Below are 24,676 nucleotides of genomic sequence, written 5' to 3'. Positions count from 1 at the left end.
CTTCAGCGCTTGCTACTGCTTCGCGCCGTTTCTGGTGCCTGAGATCCTCCACAATCACGTCTGGTAGGGAGATTGAAGCTGCTTGCCTCCGCTGCAGGTTTCGTGTGGGTGGCACTTTTTCGCTGGTTCGCTCGCTCTCGGCAGCTCCCGACGCCGGTCTCTGTCTTTCGCGCCCTTTCGCGCTGCCGGGTGACGGGCTGCAAACTCGCCGGTCAGGGCCGTGCACGGACGGCTGGGGCTGCGTTCTCTTTTAGTGGGTATGTGGTGATCCCATCCTCGTCGCCATTGTTGCGTTCCCCATTGTAAAATTGACACGGGAGTCAGAGCGTTACAGGTATGCTTCTTTATTACCCTGCTGCCAGCATGTAACTAACTTGTTCCCCTATTCCGGTTCCTGTTTCCTGTTCCCTCCCCTTCCTATTCGCCTGCCCTGTCCCTGGACAGAGGTCAGGCATGACAATATGGCAGTGATGTCTTCTCCCTTTTAGTGCCTCATGTCAGCTAACAAAGGTCCATGCGATCACTGGGGAAAACTCTTTAACAATTTGACTAAGAGATTACGTTGTAAGGCACAGCGCTCTTACAGGTGTATCACAAGCACAAATCCCGCACTAGACACTACTGTCTGCCTTTTGCGCAGTAACGCAAGACTGAGCGCCCACAGCAATTTTAAGCAGAAAGGCTGCTAGTGACTCCTGCTAAATGTGGTGCAGAGCTACTGTTTGTCGTTTGCTTAGCGCAGTGTTGCTGCAGTTTTTCACGCAGTGCTCCCTTTGTGAAGCACACTACACCTGGGCATAAATTCTGAATATGATAGTATTGTTCTGAGATTTTTGTTGGGAATCATTGAAGGCAGAAAGTAGCGCCTTGTTGAACCATCTGAGTTGATTCCAGAGTCAAATCACGCAATGAGGGGTAAAGTACATTATTAAGGGCAACAGGTACGTGTGCAGTTTTTCTTTTACATGAAATACTGTGTGGTATGTTTTTCACACCACTCAAACGTAGAGCTTTTCCAGCTCGACACTCAGAGCAACAGTAACATTGGCAGACGATAAAAATGCAGTTACCTCAGCGGCCAGGCACTTCTCTCCCTGTCACCACCGCTTGAAACTCCATAAGCCCAGTCGGCACTGGAGGTATTTGTTCCGCGTGCCACGTGCGCGTCCGAGGGCAGGATGTGTGAATGTCACGGTCACGGGCTCACGTCACCACAAAGGGATGCATGCCTGCGCACTCTAAAGTTTACTCAACTAGTTTCCACCGAGAGTCGGAATCCGATTGGACTGACACCTGAACAGGCCACGAGTCCTTCGGGAGCCTCGTGGTTTCACTCTAGAACTGTAAACAGATACCGCAGCAGGTATGCCGCCGAAATAACTTCCTAATTCAACCGAGCTGAGTTAGTTTATTTCAACTGCTAAACCAGGTGCAAAATGTTACTACCGTATTCCAAGTTCAGCTGGGTTTGCGCCGAAGGGTTTGAACCCAGTTTGGGGGACAAAGGAAGGCATAGGCGCTGGACTTAATGATGCAGGGGATGCTAGAGCACCCCCAGAGTAACCATGCTGGTGTTATTGCAGAATCCGAAAGATCGATAAAGCTCCCTTTAAATTTTGTTTTTATCTCGTTTCATTTGCTGTGTGTTCAAAGACAGATCAAATCAGGGCACATCCTTAAACAAGCATTTGCAATGCAATAGGTCTCGCATTAGGAAAGTTTGAGCTATTGGTCTTGTAAATGACACATTTTTTATTTATGTGTTGGTTTTGAAAATAGCGAAATTAATAGCTTTGCCATTTGCAATGCCAATACTTTTATCGTTTGCAAATGTGACACCTATAGCATTTGTAATGCAACATGTTTTGTATTTATGTGACTTAGATGTATTGATATTACAAATAACAATGGCTTTTAATTTTTCTAAATAATTAATACTTAAATAAAAGTAATTGTAATTTATAATGGCAATAGCTTAAACTTTTGTAAATAACTTTTGTGAAGATTATGTTCAGTGTATTTTATTGTGACGAAAATCCAAGAACAGAAGTGAAATATTAACATCTTTTTATGACATTTGTAATAAAGCTTGAAACATTGAGAGAAAATATTTGAACCAGTTGTTGTTGAATGGTTGCACAGATTGATGCTGTGTTGGCGCTCAGTGATGTTGTGGTGGCGACGAGTGATGCTGTGGCGTTCAGTGATGTTGTGGTGCCCCTGAGTGATGCTGTGGTACCCCTGAGTAATGCTGTGGTGATGCAATAGATAGAGTGAGTGCGATAGATAGCTAGAGGGAGGGCGAAAGATAGCTAGAGGGAGGGCGATAGATGTAATGTAAAAATTACTTATATAGCGCAAAAACTGTCACCCTATGGGTATCCTGGCGCTTTTAGAAATGGTGATGGTCAGCACGTTACCAGCCCGTAATAGGCAGTGAAAGAACTAGTTTTCCATCCTAGGAAACAACCAGGTTTTCAGATTCTTTCTGAAACAGGTCCATGAACTGGCCTGTCTGATGGTCTGGGGCAGCTAGAGGGAGGGCGAAAGATAATTAGAGTGAGGGCGAAAGATAGATAGCGTGAGGGCGATAGATAGATAGCGTGAGGGCGATAGGTAGATAGCGTGAGGGCGATAGGTAGATAGCGTGAGGGCGATAGATAGCGTGAGGGCGATAGATAGCGTGAGGGCGATAGATAGATGTGTGTGGTTGGGTGTGTGGTTGGGTGTGTGGTTGGGTGTGTGGTTGGGTGTGTGGTTGGGTGTGTGGTTGGGTGTGTGGTTGGGTGTGTGGTTGTGTGTGTGGCTGTGTGTGTGGTTGGGTGTGTGGTTGGGTGTGTGGTTGGGTGTGTGGTTGGTTGGGTGTGTGGCTGTGCGTGTGGTTGGCTGTGCGTGTGGTTGGCTGTGCGTGTGGCTGTGCGTGTGCCTGAGCGTGTGCCTGAGCGTGTGGTTGAGCGTGTGGTTGAGCGTGTGGTTGAGCGTGTGGTTGAGCGTGTGGTTGAGCGTGTGGTTGTGCATGTGATTTTGCGTGTAGTTGTGTGTGGGGTGATGTTTGTGTGTGGGGTGATGTTTGTGTGTGGGGTGATGTTTGTGTGTGGAGTGATGTTTGTGTGGTTGTGTATGTGTGGTTGTGTGTGTTTGTGTGGTTGTGTGTGCAGTTGTATGTGTGTGTGTGCGTGGTTGTGTGTATGTGTGTGTGAGGTTACAGAAGGATGTATGTGGAAGAGAGCAGCAGATCAGCACAGCAGAAGAGAACAGGGAGTTAAAGAAGGAGGCGGGTGGAGGAGAACAGAAGATCGGTACAGGAGAAGAGAACAGAACAGGGAGCTAGCGAGGGAGGCGGTGGAAAAGAGCAGCAGATCAGTACGGGAGAATAGAAGAGAACGGGGAATTAGAGAAGGAGGTGGGTGGAAGAGAGCAGCAGATCAGCACAGCAAAAGAGAACAGGGAGTTAAAGAAGGAGGCGGGTGGAAGAGAGCAGCAGATCAGCACAGGAGAAGAGAACAGGGAGTTAAAGAAGGAGGTGGGCTGGAAGAGAGCAGCAGATCAGCACGGTAAAAGAGAACAGTTATTTAAAGAAGGAGGTGGGGTGGAAAAGAGCAGCAGATCAGCACTGGAAAAGAGAAGAGAACAGGGAGTTAGAGAAGGAGGCACGGTGGAAGAGAGCAGCATATCAGCACGAGAGAAGAGAAGAGAACAAGGAGTTAGAGAAGGAGGTGGGTGGAAGAGAGGAACAGATCAGCACAGCAGAAGAGAACAGGGAGTTAAAGAAGGAGGTGGGGTGGAAGAGAGCAGCAGATCAGCACAGGAGAAGAGAATAGAACAAGGAGTTAGAGAAGGAGGTGGGTGGAAGAGAGGAACAGATCAGCACAGCAGAAGAGAACAGGGAGTTAAAGAAGGAGGTGGGGTGGAAGAGAGCAGCAGATCAGCACAGGAGAAGAGAATAGAACAGGGAGTTAGAGAAGGAGGCGGGTGGAAGAGAGCAGCAGATCAGCACAGGAGAACAGAACAGGGAGTTTCAAGTAGGAGGAGGGTGGAAGAGAGTAGGAGATCAGCACAGGAGAAGAGAAGAGAACAGGGAGTTAAAGAAGGATGTGGGGTGGAAGAGAGCAGCAGATCAGCACAGGAAAAGAGAACAGGGAGTTAAAGAAGGAGGCGGGTGGAAGAGACAGAAGATTCGCACAGGAGAAAAGAACAGAGTTAAAGAAGGAGGCGGTGTGGAAGAGAGCAGCAGATCAGCACAGGAGTAGAGAACAGGGAGTTAGAAAAGGAGGCGGGAGGAAGAGAACAGCAGATCAGCATGGGAGAAGAGAACAGGGAGTTAAAGAATCAGGTGGTGGAAGGAAACAGCAGATCAGCACAGGAGAAAAGAACAGAGTTAAAGAAGGAGGCGGGTGGAAGAGAGCAGCAGATCAGCACAGGTGAAGAGAACATGGATATAAAGAAAAAGGCGGGTGGAAGCGAGCAGCAGATCAGCTTGGGAGAAGAGAACAAGGAGTTGGAGAGGGAGGTGGGTGGAAAAGAGCAGCATAACAGCGCAGCAGAAGAGAACATAGAGTTAAAGACGGAGGCGGGTGGAAGAGAGCAGCAGATCAGCACAGGAGAAGAGAACATGGATATAAAGAAGGAGGTGGGGTGGAAGAGAGCAGCAGTTCAGCACAGGAGAAGAGAACAGGGAGTTAAGGAAGGAAGCGGCTGGAAGAGAACAACATATCAGCACAGGAGAAGAGAACAGGGAGTTAAGGAAGGAAGCGGGTGGAAGAGAACAACATATTAGCACAGGAGAAGAGAACAGGGAGTTAGAGAAGGAGGCGGGGTGAAAGAGAACAGCAGATCAGAACAGGAGAAGAGAAGCAAACAGGGAGTTAAAGAAGGAGCTGGGGTGGCCGAGAGCAGCAGATCAGCACAGGAGAAGATAATAGGGAGTTAGAGAAGGGGGCGGGTGGAAGAGAACAGGTCAGCACAGGAGAACAGAACAGGGAGTTAAAGAAGGAGGCGGGTGGAAGAGAACAGCAGTTCAGCACAGGAGAAGAGAACAGGGAGTTAAGGAAGGAAGCGGGTGGAAGAGAACAACATATGAGCACAGGAGAAGAGAACAGGGAGTTAGAGAAGGAGGCGGGGTGAAAGAACAGCAGATCAGCACAGGAGAAGAGAAGCAAACAGGGAGTTAAAGAAGGAGTTGAGGTGGACGAGAGCAGCAGATCAGCACAGGAGAAGATAACAGGGAGTTACAGAAGGAGGCGGGTAGAAGAGAACAGCAGATCAGCATAGGAGAAGAGACCAGGGAGTTAAAGAAGGAGGTGGGGTGGATGAGAGCAGCAGATCAGCACAGGAGAAGAGAACATGGAGTTAAAGAAGGAGGCGGCGTGGAAGAGAGCAGCAGATCAGCAAAAGAGAACAGAGAGTTAAAGAAGGAGGCGGTGGAAGAGAACAGCAGATCAGCACAGGAGAAGAGAAGAGAAGAGGGAGTTAGAGAAGGAGGTGGGTGGAAGAGAGGGAGGGCGATAGATAGATAGAGGGAGGGTGGGCGATAGATAGAGGGAGAGCGATAGATAGAAGGAGGGCGATAGATAGAGGGAGGGCGATAGATAGAGGGAGGGAGGGGGATAGATAGAAGGAGGGCTATCGATATAGAGGGAGGGCGATAGATAGATAGAGTGAGGGAGGGCGATAGATAGAGTGAGGGAGGGCAATAGATAGAGGTAGGGCGATAGAGTGAGTGAGAGCGGTAGAGTGAGTGAGAGCGGTAGAGTGAGTGAGGGCGGTAGAGTGAGTGAGGGCGGTAGAGTGAGTGAGGGCGGTAAAGTGAGGGCGGTAAAGTGAGGGCGGTAGAGGGAGGGCGGTAGAGGGAGGGCGGTAGAGGGAGGGCGGTCGGTAGAGGGAGGTCGGTAGAGGGAGGGCAGTAGAGGGAGGGCGGTAGAGTGGTGATGGTGTGTGAGAGGGTGAGGGTGTGTGAGGGTGTGTGTGAATGAGGGTGTGTGAGGGTGTGTGAGGGGGAGTGACCCACTTGTGGGACACCCCCGCGCCGCACGGCCACCAGCTGCTGCGTGTGCCCCTGCCCGCCCTCTGCCTCGCTACTGCCTCGTTTTGCCGGTTGCCGGCTGCCTCCGCAGCAGGGTTTGTTTTGTCAAGCATTTGTGCCTGTATTTCCATAACTTCGTGTATCTCCTTTTCTTTTCCTTTTTCCCTTGTTTTGTCTAATAGTTGTGCCTGTTTAGTTTACTCCGTGTAACTTGTTATCTTTCCCCTTATATCCCTTGTTTTGTCGCAGATTTGTGCCTGTTTTGTTTATCCTCCTTTCACCCGTGTTTCTGGCTCTCCTTCCTTGTTGTCCGCCGCCCTCCGCCCTCCCTTCCCGCCACCGCCGCTTGTCCCCGCCCCTTTCTTCTCTTCTGTAACCCTCCCCGCTCCCGCCTCCCAGCTGCTCCGCCCACCCGCGCACTTGGCCTTAAATGGCGACCGTGCGACGCAGGTGAGTGTGACCCACTTGTGGGACACCCCCGCGCCGCACGGCCACCAGCTGCTGCGTGTGCCCCGGCCCGCCCTCTGCCTCGCTACTGCCTCGTTTTGCCGGTTGCCGGCTGCCTCCGCAGCAGGGTTTGTTTTGTCAAGCATTTGTGCCTGTATTTCCATAACTTCGTGTATCTCCTTTTCTTTTCCTTTTTCCCTTGTTTTGTCTAATAGTTGTGCCTGTTTAGTTTACTCCGTGTAACTTGTTATCTTTCCCCTATATCCCTTGTTTTGTCGCAGATTTGTGCCTGTTTTGTTTATCCTCCTTTCACCCGTGTTTCTGGCTCTCCTTCCTTGTTGTCCGCCGCCCTCCGCCCTCCCTTCCCGCCACCGCCGCTTGTCCCCGCCCCTTTCTTCTCTTCTGTAACCCTCCCCGCTCCCGCCTCCCAGCTGCTCCGCCCACCCGCGCACTTGGCCTTAAATGGCGACCGTGCGACGCAGGTGAGTGTGACCCACTTGTGGGACACCCCCGCGCCGCACGGCCACCAGCTGCTGCGTGTGCCCCTGCCCGCCCTCTGCCTCGCTACTGCCTCGTTTTGCCGGTTGCCGGCTGCCTCCGCAGCAGGGTTTGTTTTGTCAAGCATTTGTGCCTGTATTTCCATAACTTCGTGTATCTCCTTTTCTTTTCCTTTTTCCCTTGTTTTGTCTAATAGTTGTGCCTGTTTAGTTTACTCCGTGTAACTTGTTATCTTTCCCCTTATATCCCTTGTTTTGTCGCAGATTTGTGCCTGTTTTGTTTATCCTCCTTTCACCCGTGTTTCTGGCTCTCCTTCCTTGTTGTCCGCCGCCCTCCGCCCTCCCTTCCCGCCACCGCCGCTTGTCCCCGCCCCTTTCTTCTCTTCTGTAACCCTCCCCGCTCCCGCCTCCCAGCTGCTCCGCCCACCCGCGCACTTGGCCTTAAATGGCGACCGTGCGAACGCGCAGCGTTGACGCGCAGCGGGCGCGCCGATTGTGCGCCGAAGGCGTGCCAAAGGTAAGCCCGTCTGCGCCCGTCCGCGCCTGGACCGCGCCCAGGGCCAGGACCCCTGGACCTCGACGATCCCGACCGACCCGCAGGACGTACTCCGCCGCCACCCTCAGCGCACTCAACACCGGCCGACGCCCAGAGTGCCACCAAGCCACTCCACGACGCACCCACGGACCTTTCAGCTGCCACGCCTGCAAGTTCGCCTGCATCCGGACCTGCCTCACACCAGCACCCGCCAAGTCGAACACCAGCAGCACCCACCTCAAGTGCATCTTGCTCAACACCCGCTCCGTCCACAGACACGCCGTAGAACTCTGGAACCTCCTAGACGCCACAGCCCCTGACGTTGCCTTCCTCACAGAGACCTGGATGAACGCCTCTTCAGCTCCCGACATCGCCATCGCCATCCCAGAGGGCTACAAGATCGTCCGCAGGGACCGCAACGCCAACCAGATGGGAGGAGGCATCGCCATCATCCACAGGAACACCATCCGTCTCACGACCAGCACCGACAACACCCTGACCAGCGCCGAACACCTGCATTTCCAGATCCACACCAACCCGAACACCACCCTCAGAGGCACCCTGATCTACCGACCCCCTGGACCACGCACACATTTCAGCGAGGACATCGCCGACTTCGTCAGCCCGCATGCCCTCCCCTCCGCTGACTACATCCTCCTGGGAGACCTCAACTTCCATCTGGAAAACAACAACGACCGCAACTCCAGCACCCTGCTCGACAACCTCGCCAACCTGGGACTCAAGCAACTGGTGTCCACCCCCACCCACCGCGCCGGACACACACTCGACGCAGTCTTCTCCTCCAGCAAAGACGTCAGCTTCAGCCACGCCACTGAGCTTCAATGGACGGACCACAGCTGCGTCCACTTCACCTTCAAGAGAACGACGACCCACCACCACCAGCAACAGACCGCCCGCAGAAGCTGGAACAAGATCACAGCAGACCAGCTCGCCACGTCCCTGAGCCAGCACCCTCCTGCCAGCTCAGCAGACCCCAGCCAGGCCGCCGACAACCTCACGAAGTGGATCAGCATCTGCGCGGACGAGCTCGCCCCTCTGAGGACCCCGCCTAGCAGACCCGGCAGCAAGAAGGCCCCATGGTTCACCGACGAACTCAAGAGCTCCAAGAAGAACTGCAGAGCCCTCGAGAAAGTCTGGAAAAGGGAACCGACACCGGACAACAGGACCTCCTTCAAACTCGCCACCCGGAAACACCACCAGCTGATCCGCGCCGCCAAGAAAACAGCATTCAAGGACCGGCTGGACAACAACGCACACAACTGCAAGGAACTCTTCAACATCGTGAAAGAGCTTTCCAACCCCAGCGCAGGAAACAACGACATCACCCCATCGCAAGACCTCTGCAACTCCCTCGCTTCATACTTCCACAACAAGATCGCGGACATACACAACAGCTTCAACAACCAACCAACGCACACCATGACCGAACAACCACCCCCCACCACCACCCTCCACGCCTGGACCCCGATCAGCACCGAAGACACCATCCGCACGATGAACTCCATCCACTCCGGATCACCAACCGACCCCTGCCCTCACCACGTCTTCAACAAGGCCGACGCTGTCATCGCACCCCACCTGCGAGACATCATCAACACATCCTTCGACACCGCCACCTTCCCTGAGAGCTGGAAGCACGCCGAACTCAGCGCTCTACTCAAGAAACCAACAGCGGACCCCACCGACCTCAAGAACTACCGCCCCATCTCGCTCCTCCCGTTTCCAGCCAAAGTCATTGAGAAGAACGTCAACAAGCAGATGGCCGCCTTCCTCGAGACGAACGGATCCCTCGACCCCTCACAGTCCGGCTTCCGAGCCAATCACAGCACCGAGACCGCCCTCATCACCGCCACCGATGACATCCGAGCCCTGATGGACAATGGAGAAACAGCGGCCCTCATCCTCCTTGACCTCTCCGCGGCCTTCGACACGGTCTGCCACCGCACCCTAGTGCAGCGCCTCGACAACGCCGGAGTCCAGGGGAAGGCACTGGAATGGATCATCTCCTTCCTCGACGGAAGAACACAGAGAGTCCGCCTACCACCGTACAAGTCAGAGGCCACCGAAGTCATCTGCGGCGTCCCCCAAGGATCCTCTCTGAGCCCCACCCTCTTCAACGTCTACATGAGCCCCCTCGCGGCCATCGTACGCAAACACAACCTCAGCATAATCTCCTACGCCGACGACACCCAGCTGATCCTCTCCCTGACCAACAACCCCGCCACCGCCAGAGCCAACCTGCACGAAGGGATGAAAGAGGTAGCCGAGTGGATGACGACCAGCCGCCTGAAACTGAACTCGGACAAGACGGAGGTCCTCATCCTGGGCTCCTCGCCCTCCGCCTGGGACGACTCCTGGTGGCCCCCCGCCCTGGGCACCGCACCCAAACCGACGGACCACGCACGCAACCTGGGCTTCATCCTGGACTCCTCCCTCTCCATGACCAGGCAAGTCAACAACGTCTCCTCGGCGTGCTTCAACATCCTGCGCATGCTACGGAAGATCTTCTGGTGGATCCCCACCGAGACCAGGAAGACCGTCACCCAGGCCCTCGTCACCAGCCGGCTGGACTACGGCAACGCCCTCTACGCCGGGACCACCGCCAAGCTCCAGAAGAGACTCCAGCGGATCCAGAACGCCTCAGCCAGACTCATCCTCGACCTCCCACGAACCAGCCACATCTCCGGACATCTGAGAGACCTTCACTGGCTCCCCGTCAACAAAAGAATCACGTTCCGCCTCCTCACCCACGCACACAAAGCCCTACACGACCAAGGCCCGAGCTACCTCAACAGCCGAGTCAACTTCTACGCTCCCAAACGCCACCTCCGATCAGCCAACCACGCCCTCGCCGCCGTCCCCCGCATCCGAAGAGCGACATCAGGAGGAAGGTCCTTCTCCTACCTGGCCGCCAAGACCTGGAACTCCCTCCCGACCGACCTGCGCCTGACCCAAGACCACCTCTCCTTCAGGAAGAAGCTGAAGACCTGGCTGTTCGAGCAGTAGCGGCACCCCCCCCCCCCCAGCGCCTTGAGACCCTCGGGTAGGTAGCGCGCTTTATAAGTGTCACTGATTGATTGATTGATTGATTGAGGGTGTGTGAGGGGGTGTGAGGGTGGGTGAGGGGGGTGTGGGGGTGTGAGGGTGTGGGGGTGTGAGTGTGTGGGGGTGTGAGGGAGTGGGAGTGTGAGGGAGTTTGAGAGTGAGGGGATGTGAGGGTGAAGGTATGTGAGGGTGAGGGTGTGCGAGGTTGAGAGGGTGTGTGGGTGAGGGTATGTGAGGGTGAGGATGAGGGGGGTGAGGGGGTGAGAGGGTGAGTGAGGGTGAGGGGTGAGAGGGTGTGTGAGGGTGAGGGGGTGTGTGAGGGTGAGTGAGGGTGAGAGGGCGGGTGAGAGGGCGGGTGAGGGTGAGTTAGGGGCTGTGAGGGTGAGAGGACGAGTGAGGGTGAGTGAGGGGCTGTGAGGGTGAGAGGACGGGTGAGGGTGAGAGGGGGTGAGAGTGAGTGAGAGTGTGAGAGAGTGTGAGTGAGGGTGTGTGAGGGTGAGGGTAAGGGTGATGGGGTGTGAGGGTGAGGGGGTGTGGGGTTGAGGGAGTGTGAGGGTATGTGAGGGTGAGGGTATGTGAGGGTGAGGGTATGTGAGGGTGAGGGTATGTGAGGTTTAGAGGGTGTGAGGTTGAGGGGGTGTGAGGTTGAGGGGGTGTGAGGGTATGTGAGGGTGAGGGGGTGTGAGGTTGAGGGGGTGTGAGGGTGAGGGGGTGTGAGGGTGAGGGGGTGTGAGGGTGGGGTGTGTGAGGGTTGTGAGGGTGAGTGAGGGTGTGTGGGTGAGTGAGGGTGTGTGAAGGTGAGGGGGCTGAGGGGGTGTAAGAGGGTGTGTGAGGGTGCTGAAGGGACGTGAAATAGCGTGTCCCATCTGTAATGTACTGGTCGGTGAAATAACGTGTTTTGCGAGTGCTGAAGGGGACCTTATAAGTGTTGAGTCACAGATATTGGCAACGTTTTTAAGGTATGTTGTAGAGCAACGTATCTGCTGTGTTCAGTACTGTAAAGTTTGTGTGCAAGTTGTGCTTAGTATAGTGACGTGAGGGCAGTGGCATGGTGTGGAATGTCATGGTGAGTTGTGATATGATGTGTAATGTTTTTAAAATTAAATACATTTTTTTGTTGTGTGTTATTTTTCTATATTTACTGCTCAATCAAATATTAACCTATGGACGGGCTGGAACATTGTGTATGGTCTTTCCACCGAAAACAAAGTGAATGCTCTTTGTTGTACTTACTGTACTGCAAATGCTGGTAAATGAAAGCCAACGTGAATATCTATTTAGCAGTGAAACTTGTATGTGTTTGCGCATTACCTTGCAATCCGCACCTTCGTTTAGCTTGCAAATCCAGTAAGTGAGGAAGGGGACGGGAGTAAAGACAGCAGGGACAATGGGCGGGAGTGAAGAGATCACAGACAACGGGTGGGGGCGGGAGTAAATAGGGCACGGACAACGGGCGGGGGGAGGAAGTAAAGAGATCACGGACAACGGGTGGGGGGCGGGAGTAAAGACAGCAGGGACAATGGGAGGGAGGCAGGAGGGAAGAGATCACAGACAACGGGTGGGGGGCGGGAGTAAAGACAGCAGGGACGATGGGAGGGAGGCAGGAGTAAAGAGATCACGGACAACGGGTGGGGGCGAGAGTAAAGACAGCAGGGACAATGGGAGGGAGGCAGGAGTAAAGAGATCACGGACAACGGGTGGGGGCGGGAGTAAAGACAGCAGGGACAATGGGAGGGAGGCAGGAGTAAAGAGATCACGGACAACGGGTGGGGGGCGGGAGTAAAGACAGCAGGGACAATGGGAGGGAGGCAGGAGTAAAGAGATCACGGACAACGGGTGGGGGGCGAGAGTAGAGACAGCAGGGACAATGGGAGGGAGGCAGGAGTAAAGAGATCACAGACAACGGGTGGGGGGCGAGAGTAAAGACAGCAGGGACAATGGGAGGGAGGCAGGAGTAAAGAGATCACGGACAACGGGTGGGGGCGGGAGTAAAGACAGCAGGGACAATGGGCGGGAGTGAAGAGATCACGGACAGGTTTGTAAAGAGGGCACGGGCAACGGGCGGGAGTAAAGAGATCACAGACAACGGGTGGGGGCGGGAGTAAATAGGGCACGGACAACGGGCGGGGGGAGGAAGTAAAGAGATCACGGACAACGGGTGGGGGCGGGAGTAAAGACAGCAGGGACAATGGGAGGGAGGCAGGAGTAAAGAGATCACGGACAACGGGTGGGGGCGAGAGTAAAGACAGCAGGGACAATGGGAGGGAGGCAGGAGTAAAGAGATCACGGACAACGGGTGGGGGCGGGAGTAAAGACAGCAGGGACAATGGGTGGGGGCGGGAGTGAAGAGATCACGGACAGGTTTGTAAAGAGGGCACGGGCAACGGGCGGGAGTAAAGAGATCACAGACAACGGGTGGGGGGCGGGAGTAAATAGGGCACGGACAACGGGTGGGGGTCAAGACTGATTTGCATAATGCTGGGTCTGAACTGAGGTGGCATGGGGAGCACAAGAACTATGGCTGTTTATGTCTCATGTGGGACCAGCAGAGATGTCCTTGTGTGATACGCAATCAGCAGTGACGTACATTGTCTATACATGATAAGTGGGGATGATTGCCGGCAGATTATAAACCGCCATGAAGGTCACGCTGGGTTGATGCACACTGGGCGTGGACGTACATGATGTAGACATTGTAAGTTTGGTTATCCATGGTTTAGGAACGCTTACATTGATGTATATGTATTGTTTATAGTTAAGGAGCGTAGAGGTTTATGGTTTATTAATGGTCATACCCAGGTCCGGTAGCTCAGTGGACTAATGCGTCCCCTCCAGGAGTCTGTGTTTGGGCCAATGGCCAAAGGTCCACTCAACCTTTCATCCTTACAAGATTGATAAAATGAGTACCACTGAGTTGGATAACAAACGCACCTGTTATTTAGTGCCAAGATGTCCCAGGGGATGAATGCGTGATTGATAAATGTATGATATGCTATGGTATGTTATGGCATGTTATGTCATGTAATGTTATGCTATGTTATGTTCTCATGGAGGGAGGTGGTTTATATAGACTTTAAATTAATTTCAACACTTTATATACTTTATACAATGTCAGCCTGGACGCCTGTCACTTACCTTTGTTGGTCCCGCCCATTTCAGCTGGAGGCTCAGCTCACACTCTGTATTTACTGTCTGTGCTAACATGCCATTCACATGACCTTCACATGAGCAAGGGTCCTTCCTGTCCTCTCCCTCCATCAGCACTGGCAGTGACAGTACCAGGTGCCACTGTTGTATTTGCAGCCCCGTCCCAGGGTCATGCTGCAGACCACGTGACGTGCACGGGCAACGGGCGGGGGTAAAGAGATCACGGACAACGGGTGGGGGGCGGGAGTAAATAGGGCTCGGACAACGGGTGGGGTCGGTAGTAAAGACAGCAGGGACAATGGGAGGGAGGCGGGAGTAAAGAGATCACCGACAACGGGCGGGGGGAGGAAGTAAAGAGATCACGGACAACGGGTGGGGGGCGGGAGTAAAGACAGCAGGGACAACGGGTGGGGTCGGTAGTAAAGACAACAGGGACAATGGGAGGGAGGCGGGAGTAAAGAGATCACGGACAACGGGCGGGGGGAGGGAGTAAAGAGATCACGGACAACGGGCGGGGGGCGGGAGTAAAGACAGCAGGGACAATGGGAGGCAGGCGGGAGTGAAGAGATCACGGACAACGGGCGGGGGGCGGGAGTAAAGAGATCACGGACAACGGGTGGGGGCGGGAGTAAAGACAGCAGGGACAATGGGAGGGAGGCGGGAGTGAAGAGATCACGGACAACGGGTGGGGGGCGGGAGTAAAGACAGGGACAATGGGACGGAAGCGGGAGTGAAGAGATCATGGACAACGGGCGGGGGGCGGGAGTAAACAGATCACGGACAACGGCGGGAGTAAAGAGATCACGGACAACGGGCCGGAGTAAAGACAGCAGGGACAATGGGAGGGAGGCGGGAGTGAAGAGATCACGGACAACGGGCGGGAGTGAAGAGATCACGGACAACGGGCGGGGGGCGGGAGTAAAGACAGCAGGGACAATGGGAGGGAGGCAGGAGTGAAGAGATCACGGACAACGGGAGGGAGGCGGGAGTAAAGAGATCACGGACAACGGGCGGGAGTAAAGGCAGCAGGGACAATGGGAGGGAGGCGGGAGTGAAGAGATCACGGACAACGGGCGGGGGGCGGGAGTAAAGACAGCAGGGACAATGGGAGGGAGGCGGGAGTGAAGAGATCACGGACAACGGGAGGGAGGCGGGAGTGAAGAGATCACGGACAACGGGTGGGGGCGGGAGTGAAGAGATCACGGACAACGGGAGGGAGGCGGGAGTGAAGAGATCACGGACAACGGGCGGGGGGCGGGAGTAAAGACAGCAGGGACAACGGGAGGGAGGCGGGAGTGAAGAGATCACGGACAACGGGCGGGGGGAGGGAGTAAAGAGATCACGGACAAGGGGGGGAGGGAGTAAATAGGGCACGGACAACGTCGTATGGAAAACAAACGGAAGAGAAAGCACGCCTGTTCCTCTGGGAAAGGTGTTGTTGCAGCAGGCCTAGGCAAACACACCGCTCATCCACCAAGGCCTGGAAGACTTTGGGGCCGAGGTGACAAGGGAAGGGGTCAGAAAAAGCACAGAGCTGCTACTGCTCCAGCAACAGGAAGGAAACAACGGACATGCACTGGTAGCCGTGGGCTGTAACGGAGCCCCTAAAAACACAACTCTAACCACCCTAAGACCCCGGCCCATCATCGCTCAGTGCCTGCCTTCCCAGTGCGGCCCTGCTGAAGGGAGCGAGCGAAGGATAATGTCGTGAGCGTGCGAGCATGCCCCTCAGCTGTACGGGCGCACAATCAGTCACGCTGTGCGTGGTTCCGTGTACCGTGAGCGTGCACATTGGACGTCTAGGAAACTCGTCATCCGGGAAGCCAGCCAGGAAGATTTGCGGTGCGTGATCATGGAGAGCCCCGCCTGTTGCCAAGCCTGAGCCGCTGACACACACCTGAGGAGGAAAGACCGGCCTGGAGAGCAGCGGGGGAGTCCTGAGTCAGCCCGGTGAGTAGGGGGGACGTGTTTTTTGGTGCATCAGGCTAGCGAGACAGAGATGGGCACTTGGAGTGTACGGACGTGCGTGTGTGACTGTGTGTGTGTGTGCGCATGAGTGGGGGGGGTCACCTGTGTGTGTGAGCGTGTGTGTATACTGTATGTGTGTGTGTGTGTGTGTGCGTGTGTGCGCGCGCCCGCGAATGAGAGGCATGGCTGACTGACTGAGATGTGCACGGCTCGGGAGGCGAGGCATGCGCGTCCACGAGATGCAATCGGCGCTCGTGCCCCGGTCTGTGGTCCCTTCAGAGCTAGGTGGGCAGCAATAGGTCTTTCGCTAACGCGAGACCTAAAAAGAAGTGGGGGGACTAACCTAGTTTGACATCACGACGCATGACATCACACAAGGCATTACACATGGCATCACAGGGTAATTTGTTCACTTGTAATGTTCACATGTATCAGTTCTGTTCCTATTGTGAAGCGCTCTGACACATTCGGGTAAAGTCTGCGCTATATAAAACGCATAAATAAATAAAATTGACATCATAGAAAGTGGCATCACAGGAATTGACATCTCAGAAAGTGGCATCACTAGCCACGACTTTACAGGAAGTGGCATCACAAGAAGTGACATCAGATCCAAAGCCCTCACATATATGTTTAGCAGGTCTATCATGTGTATGTTTGAGCACATTGAGAGGATAATAGCACGGTGCGCTATGGAAGATGATACGTGACTTCTACACCTTGCTGTACCCCAGTTTTATGTAACACATCCTGTACATTAATTTACAAACTTATATAATGTATTGTACATGTAACATGTGCGTGTTGATGTAAAGCGCTCTAACACCCTGCATTGGGTAGGGCTATACAAGAAAACATTGTGTTACTCAAATTATTTCAACACCTCTTCAGGTGTAGAAAGCTCTATATAAATGCAATTTGCTGTGTGTAAATACTGGGAAACACCAACACATCTGACATTCTTACAGTGCATGCATATCTCCTAAATAGGGATGGAACAAAGTGAAAACAAAGTGAAAAGCTGCCTTTCTTAAGTATGTGTGAAGTGCTAACCTGTGTTCCCCCTCCGCTTCATTTGCATCTAGGTGTGAGGCTCCTGACTGCTCCCAGCCAAGAGACTCATAAAAGGAGGCCTGATGGCCCCTCAAATTAGGCCTTTGTTGAGTATTGAATAAGAAAGCCCTGTCCCAGCCTGCACTTTGTTGCTTGTTGAAGATGGAAAGCAGACAACGTGCAGGCGCTGCTGAAAGTGTCCCAGTGTTTGGAAATTACACAGGGACGAGTTCAGCACATTATTCAGTGGGGCCCAAATTCTTGGCAGGGTGCAAAAATAGTGGGTGGACCCAGTGTACCCCCCCCCCCCGACTCATGCCCTGGGTCAAATGCAAAGCTATAAAGCAAACACAAGATATGCCATGATGGCAGTATGCGTGCGCCCCTTTTTGTTATGATCATGCTTGTTTTTGTGTTTCATGTTTAATATTATTTGACAAATTGTGGCATCCAAAGTCGAGTAATAGTGCAGAGAGAAGAGAGGGGTCTCCAATGTAACATTAATTACCGACCCTGTACTAGTTAATGAAGCTAGTTATTGGCCATCATCATACATACTGGACCAAGCCACAGGTGAGGTCATGTAAGGATTTTTCTGCATCCAGATGTCATCAAATCGACAAGAATTGGATGGAAAATGCTTCTTCCAACCAACCCATCCAGGTTTATCTTTTTTCAGTCACATACCTGTAGCGTTCTCCCTAGCCCGGGTACTTACCAATGACTACGCCACACACGTAGCTTAGTATAACACGTCTTTTTTCTTCTGCATGTAACCACAAACTCAACATTCTAAACCTCTATTCACTTCACTACTCTCTACTGCTTACATCACTGTTCTATGGAGTCCATCAGGAGCCGCAAAGATTCCATCATTACAAACGCACACACTACATCGCCCCATCTGTTAAATACATTTAAAATTGATTTTAGAAATATGTACACTTAGAACTCTTCAACGAGTCTTGATTGTGCTTGGATCCCACGTCTCGACTGTTTCTTCAGATGCTGGGGACAGGTGGTATAAATGTCCAGGACTGGTGTTGGTGACGGAGAAATAGCAGAAGTCAGGGGTTTTTTACTTTTCCTTTGAGACCCAGTCTCAACAATGACATCAAGGCATGACGAGCGGAAAGCCATATGTCTGAAACGCGAAGAGTCTCATGTAATAGACATCCCAGAACGCTTGGCAGTGACCATGTGTCCTTTGCTGGTCACAACATGAAATGGTTCAGCATGGAAAGGAGCACCAGACTTTTATTTTATATGCTGATGAACAAGCACTCGATCTCCTCTAGTGAATGTGACATCTTTTGCATGTCGACGCTTGTCCGCATAGGCTGTAATATTCCTCTTAGGATGCCAGGGCTTACTTACAAGTCCCTGGCCCCTGGCTGCATTTTGCAGCACACATAGAAAGAGGAAAATGCCTCTTTCTAAACGCCTCTTATGATTGTTTCTGTGCAAGAAGGTGCCCCTTCCGGCACAAAAAAATCCTGCCAACAACGCAGATACCCTTGCACCATGGTGCAAGGGTGCCTGCTTGGTGCACAGCTGAAAAATGTGCACTAGCGCTGGCTGAAAGGACAGAAATGCACAATATCTTCTAAATACAATGCATTCTTGCCCTTTCAAATTGGCGTAGGGTAGTGCAGCAAGAAGCCTTGCTGCTCTACCCTATGCCAATTTCTTGTAAATAAGCCCCCAAGTCTTTTATGCGTATTCCTTCCTCTGTATTTGCTCTTCGGTTGGTCCATTGAGCTAACTTGGTTGTTATGGATCTCCCGAACATCAAGGTTGTAGGGCTTTCACCTGTGGTCAAGCAAGGGGTCAAGCGGTAAGCTCGGACAGTGTAATTTAAGGCAGCTTTAAGGTCGAGCTTCTCTAGCACAGCACGCCGGCCAGCTTTCTTTAGAGTACTCATGAAACATTCAACAAGGCCATTGGCCTGTGGCCGTAGAAGAGTGCTCTTCTGATTCTTCTTATTAAGATGACTGAGAAAGTCTCTGAATTCTCGACTGTTGAAAGGTAGCCATTGTCAGATTTTAAAGTCACAGGAACACCCTAGGTCATGTAGATGCGGTTTAATCTCTCAATGACACATTCTTGAGTGCCAGGTGAGAGACCTTCGATCAATTGAAAATTGAAATATTCATTAACAACCACCATCAGGTGATGTCTGTTGTCAAGAGCACTGAAGAAGTCCACTGCAATTTTTACCCATGCATGGATTAGCAACTCTGACATGTTTAAAAGTGTGTTGAGTAGATTTTGATGACATGCAGTTGCATAGATGACAGGCCTTTAATTCTCTTTCTATTCTCTCGTCACGATGTGGATACCAGACTGAGTCTCTGAGCGCTTGTTTTGTGGCAATAATTTCACGATGTCCTTTAAGGGCCACTTCAATTATCTGTTGCTATAAACTCTCTGGAATGACAATTCTTGAACATCTCAGGGTAAGGCCCTCTTGAGTAATGTGAGAAGGAGAATAGGATTCCCTTAAGGCACAGCTAAATGCAGGTTTAAAATAATGAACCTTATGACGTAACAAGTACATACACCAAAAACATATGGAAAGTTAAAAATTCATTTATTTTGAGTACATTAAAATTAACACATAATAGGGATAACTGCACTAAATCCCTAATCTAAAACAAGAATAAAAATAAAAATAAAAATAAAACAATACCAATAATTGCGACCTGCACAATTACAAGCAGACAGAACAGTTACAACATAACATTGTTGGATACAATTTTGTATATTCTTGCTCCGATCTACTAACACCAGTGTTACGTCGCTACCACTTCAGCATATCAATTATGGTGTTGGAGACTTGAATTATACAGTTTAGTTGCGTCGACGCGTTTTGGTGATGTCTCCTTATTATGACCACCTTTATCAAGAAATGTAATTTATCTGCGAAGGCCAGGGGGTGTATATAGTCGCCCCTGAGATGATATTGAAGATCACTTGTTAATATCAGTTTCCGTTTCTTGATTAGCGCGTGGGCTTCAATTATCGCCTCATTAAGACTGCTACTGCTAGTAGTATATTCTGTTATGGAAATGTACGACCTTTATTATCCCCACTTTACAACGTTAACCAAGATTAAATTGGTTATGTCATAGACCATTTGAATGTATCTGAAATTAGGCCATAATTATCATCTGAAGATATCTCTTGTTCCCAACTTCTTACAAATTATGTTGCAGGAGATTGCTGTTGGGAAGAGATTCACAATTGGGCTTCTCAGGAAATACCTAATGGGGCGGTATATGATTCCGCTGACCCTTAGGTTCCCTTTCTTGGCCGAAGATAACGAGAGACTACCTTATCCGTAGTTGAGAGATCTGCTCTCTATGGGGGTCCGTGTGTCCCCCATAGAGAGCAGATCTCTCAACTACGGATAAGGTAGTCTCTCGTTATCTTCGGCCAAGAAAGGAAACCTAAGGGTCAGCGGAATCATATACCGCCCCATTAGGTATTTCCTGAGAAGCCCAATTGTGAATCTCTTCCCAACAGCAATCTCCTGCAACATAATTTGTAAGAAGTTGGGAACAAGAGATATCTTCAGATGATAATTATGGCCTAATTTCAGATACATTCAAATGGTCTATGACATAACCAATTTAATCTTGGTTAACGTTGTAAAGTGGGGATAATAAAGGTTGTACATTTCCATAACAGAATATACTACTAGCAGTAGCAGTCTTAATGAGGCGATAATTGAAGCCCACGCGCTAATCAAGAAACGGAAACTGATATTCACAAGTGATCCTCAATATCATCTCAGGGGCGACTATATACACCCCCTGGCCTTCGCAGATAAATTACATGTCTTGATAAAGGTGGTCATAATAAGGAGACATCACCGAAACGCGTCGACGCAACTAAACTGTATAATTCAAGTCTCCAACACCATAATTGATATGCTGAAGTGGTAGCGACGTAACACTGGTGTTAGTAGATCGGAGCAAGAATATACAAAATTGTATCCAACAATGTTACGTTGTAACTGTTCTGTCTGCTTGTAATTGTGCAGGTCGCAATTGTTTGTATTGTTTTATTTTTATTTTTATTCTTGTTTTAGATTAGGGATTTAGTGCAGTTATCCCTATTATGTGGTAATTTTAATGTACTCAAAATAAATGAATTTTTAACTTTCCATATGTTTTTGGTGTATGTACTTGTTACGTCATAAGGTTCATTATTTTAAACCTGTATTTAGCTGTGACTTAAGGGAATCCTATTCTCCTACTCAGGTTTTACAACCCCACTTCCCTTGGCTTTGTTAAGGGGTACCTCTCTGTCTTTTACACCTCTTGAGTAATGGACAGTTCATCTTTGACATTCTTAAACTTTTGATATTCACTGTCACTGGTAAGAGGTCAAGGTTGTGAGTACCAAGAGTGATGTGTAATAATGTCTTTCAGTTTCAACATGTCACTATCTTGACTTGTGGCAGTGACAATTTGTTCAAACGAAATGGCAGATGGGGTGCTTGATTTCACTATGACATTTATGTAAGCTTCAGCCATCTCAGAATGGGTGCCAGGGCATTGCAGAGGCACCCGTGAGAAGTAGTCAGCAGGGTTCTGATCTTTCCCTGGATGATGCACAATGGTGTAGTTGTATTCTTGCAATGCGAGGATGCATTTTTGCGTCTGAATTTCCAAAGATAGTAAACAATGCTTGATGATTGGTCACAAGCGTGAAGGGCTTCCCATACAAGAATACGCGGAAATGTTCACAAGCCCACATCACTGCTAAGCTTTCTTTCTCAGATGTAAATATGCACGTTCAGTTTGGGACAAACTTCGGCTTGCATATACCACAATTAGTCTTTTAGCATTTGGATGTCCGCTGTGCAAAGATGAACCCTAAGCCAAGAGGGCTAGTGTCAACAACAACCTCAGCATGAAGCTTTGGATCAAAATATGACATTTCAGTCGTGTTCTCAATAGCTTGAGTGATTTTCTGGTAGCTTTGCTCGCATTCATGTGACCAAAGTAGAGAAACATTCTTTTTCATCAAATCTCTTAATGGTACACTGAGAGTGGCAACGTCTCATATCTACAGCAATAGCTGGCCATGTAAACGAATGAACATAACATGGAAACGTCTTGTGGAGGACTGGCCCTTGACAGCACTTGCCCTTTAGTTAGATCAGGTGTCATGCTCCCATCAGAAAAGATATGGGCAAAGAATTTTAACTTTGTCTTATAGAACTCACATTTCTTGGCATTCAAGGTTAAACCTGCATAAGCAAGCAACTGATACACTTGCATGAGAGCTTTGTCATGCTCCTGTGTAGCTCCAAAAACCAATATGTCATCAATGAAATTGAAAGCATTTGTGACAGGCTGTATAATATGTCGAATTACATCTTGGAATAGCTCAGCAGCTGTTGACACACCAAACCTTACTCTCTTGTATTGGAACAGACCAACATGTGTAGAAAAGTTTGTAACGTACCTGCAATTCTCCTCGAGTTCCACCTGATGATATCCTTTATTCAGATCCAGGTGGAAGAATGCCTTCACATCATTCAATTGTGTTATCATGTCGGCAATGTGCGGATCTGGATGTCGTTCTCTTTCAATTGTCTTATTTGCTTGACGCATATTCACGCAAATGAGTGCTGCTCCTTCACCTTAATTTTTGGGTACTATCACTATGAGAAACACTCAATGATATTGTGTTTGGGTAAAGATTCAAGTTCTTTTTCAACTGCTTCCCCGTAAGTGAAGGGCAATTTGTCTGTGTCTTTGAGCAATAGGACTGACGTCCTCATTAATGTGTATTTGGACTTTGATAGTCTTGAGTTTTCCCAACCCATAAAACCATGAAGGAAATTGACTAACTATTTCACAATGTGCATTCATTTTATACTTCCCGGATATCAGTTCCATATCAACAGCTGTTCTGAAGCTGAGTAAACAGGCTCTTGACGTTGTACTTTGAGGTACATGAATGGGAACTTGTACTTATCTTTTCTTATGCTTAATCACTGCTAGAAATGAGCCTTGATGTTTCAGTGGCGTCGATGCAGCCCACATATACACTTTAGTTTTCAATGACCTAAGTCAGGGCAATGGAGAAAATTCATTATATTTCTTGTCCGGCATAATATTTATTGACTCATCACTATCGATAATGAAAGGTATTGAACAACCATTGATCTTTAGTGTGATTTGTGGACAATGTTTGAATGGCTTTGGTGCTTTTTTGTGTCGATTTATCTTGGACCAGTGTTTTTCCTCAAAGGTGGCCAGTTTTACATGCTCATGCTTCTCTAAGGTAAACATCAACATAGCACAACCATTTTATTCACTTTTACTTGATATTGATATGAAAGAGCTGTTTGGCGAAGATCTAGATGTCAATGGGCTTCGTTTGGTGTTTATTTGCCTCAGATGATGTGGTCACTTGACCTTATTCTCGTGTGTCGAACGTCACTTCTGGAACGTTCAGGACGCGATTTTGTCTTTGTCATGACACACTTACTTTTTCCTTTGCCTTGCACACCTTCACAAAATGGTTCTCCTTCCCAGAGCCTTTGCAGATCTGCCCAATGGTGGGATGTTTACCTTCGTGTGGAAACGAAAGTTCACATCTGAAGCACAACTTCTTTTTCTATGGAGAATTCACTCGGGGGAACAGCCTTAACAACGCTGGCTGAGCCACACATGCTGTTTCCCTGCAAGCTGAACCACGCTTGCCTTAACCATTAAGGCAGTGTGCGGTCTAGATGCTGCAATGGACGGGCAGGAAGAGGACGGATCGGGAGAGGATGCAGTCAGGTAAGTGAGGCTGGGGTCGGGTTTTGTGGGGTAGGGAGTAGTTGTTTATTGGGCAGGGGGCTGGATTTTAGGGCTCCGGGTAGGAGGGGTCATTGTAGTTTTAAAGGGTAAGGGTCAGTTTTCAGGGCTCAGGGCTTGGGGAGCTGGGGTCCGGGTTCTTTTTAGGGCGTGGGTTAAATTTTTAAGGCTCAGGCAGCGGAAAAGGGACAGTTTTCAGGGCTGGGGTGTGATTTTTACCACACATGTCACTTTACCAATCCTGTCTTTACCATAAAATTATGTATGTCTGGTAATTCTTTATTGTTTGATTAATTAAAATCTTACAATACTTCCATTACAAAAACATTTTCAATTTATGTAATACAATACAATACAATAAAAAGAGAAAGCATTTCTTTTATCCTTAAAATTGAGATGATTGGACTTAAATAAAAATATAGTAATTTTTTTTTTTTAAATTATCTATTTATCTGTTTATGATTTCATAAAAGCTTTTTTCCTCATCTACTTTTCTAATTCGGTAGTTATAATTTTAAAATTTTTTACAAAGGCAACGTTCATAACTATATCATTTGGATCAAGACAAATTTTCAATGCCTGCCTGCATGTTCTTGTGGCCCGAAGATTAAAATGAGGTTTAAGTAATGCACATCTTTCCCTGCTAAGGCCAGGACAGATACATAGGAGATGGACAATATTTTCTTCTCCACCTTTGCAAAGTCTACACAATAAACTGGAGTTAAATCTTTTCCATGGCAGAGCGTGACTGAGGCCTGGCAAAATTCCAAATCTTGCATTCATGAAAAATTGTTTACTATTCTCAGACCACGGTATCTCCAAGTATTCTTGCACTTTCTTTTTTTCATATCCATTTATTACTGTCCACGCATGCTTCCTTTTTGCCAGCATGTTTTTATCATGTAATAGTGATAAAAAACTGGTTGTTCGATTCACTATTTTTTTAAACGATCCATTGTTTATTGTATTGTTCCATATAGGCATCAATGAAAACTCCTCTAGTGCATCATGAAGATATCTCCCAGCAAGTGATTTTTTATTATTATTTACTTCTTGCCAGAGTATTTGTGAAATTTGATTATCATGGTCATTCTTAAACCTATACCACATTTTA

The sequence above is a fragment of the Lissotriton helveticus genome, chromosome 1_1, assembly GCF_964261635.1.
Source record: "Lissotriton helveticus chromosome 1_1, aLisHel1.1, whole genome shotgun sequence".
Lineage (NCBI taxonomy): Eukaryota > Metazoa > Chordata > Amphibia > Caudata > Salamandridae > Lissotriton > Lissotriton helveticus.
The sequence above is the reverse complement of the archived record's forward strand: the minus strand, read 5'-3'. Positions refer to the sequence as shown.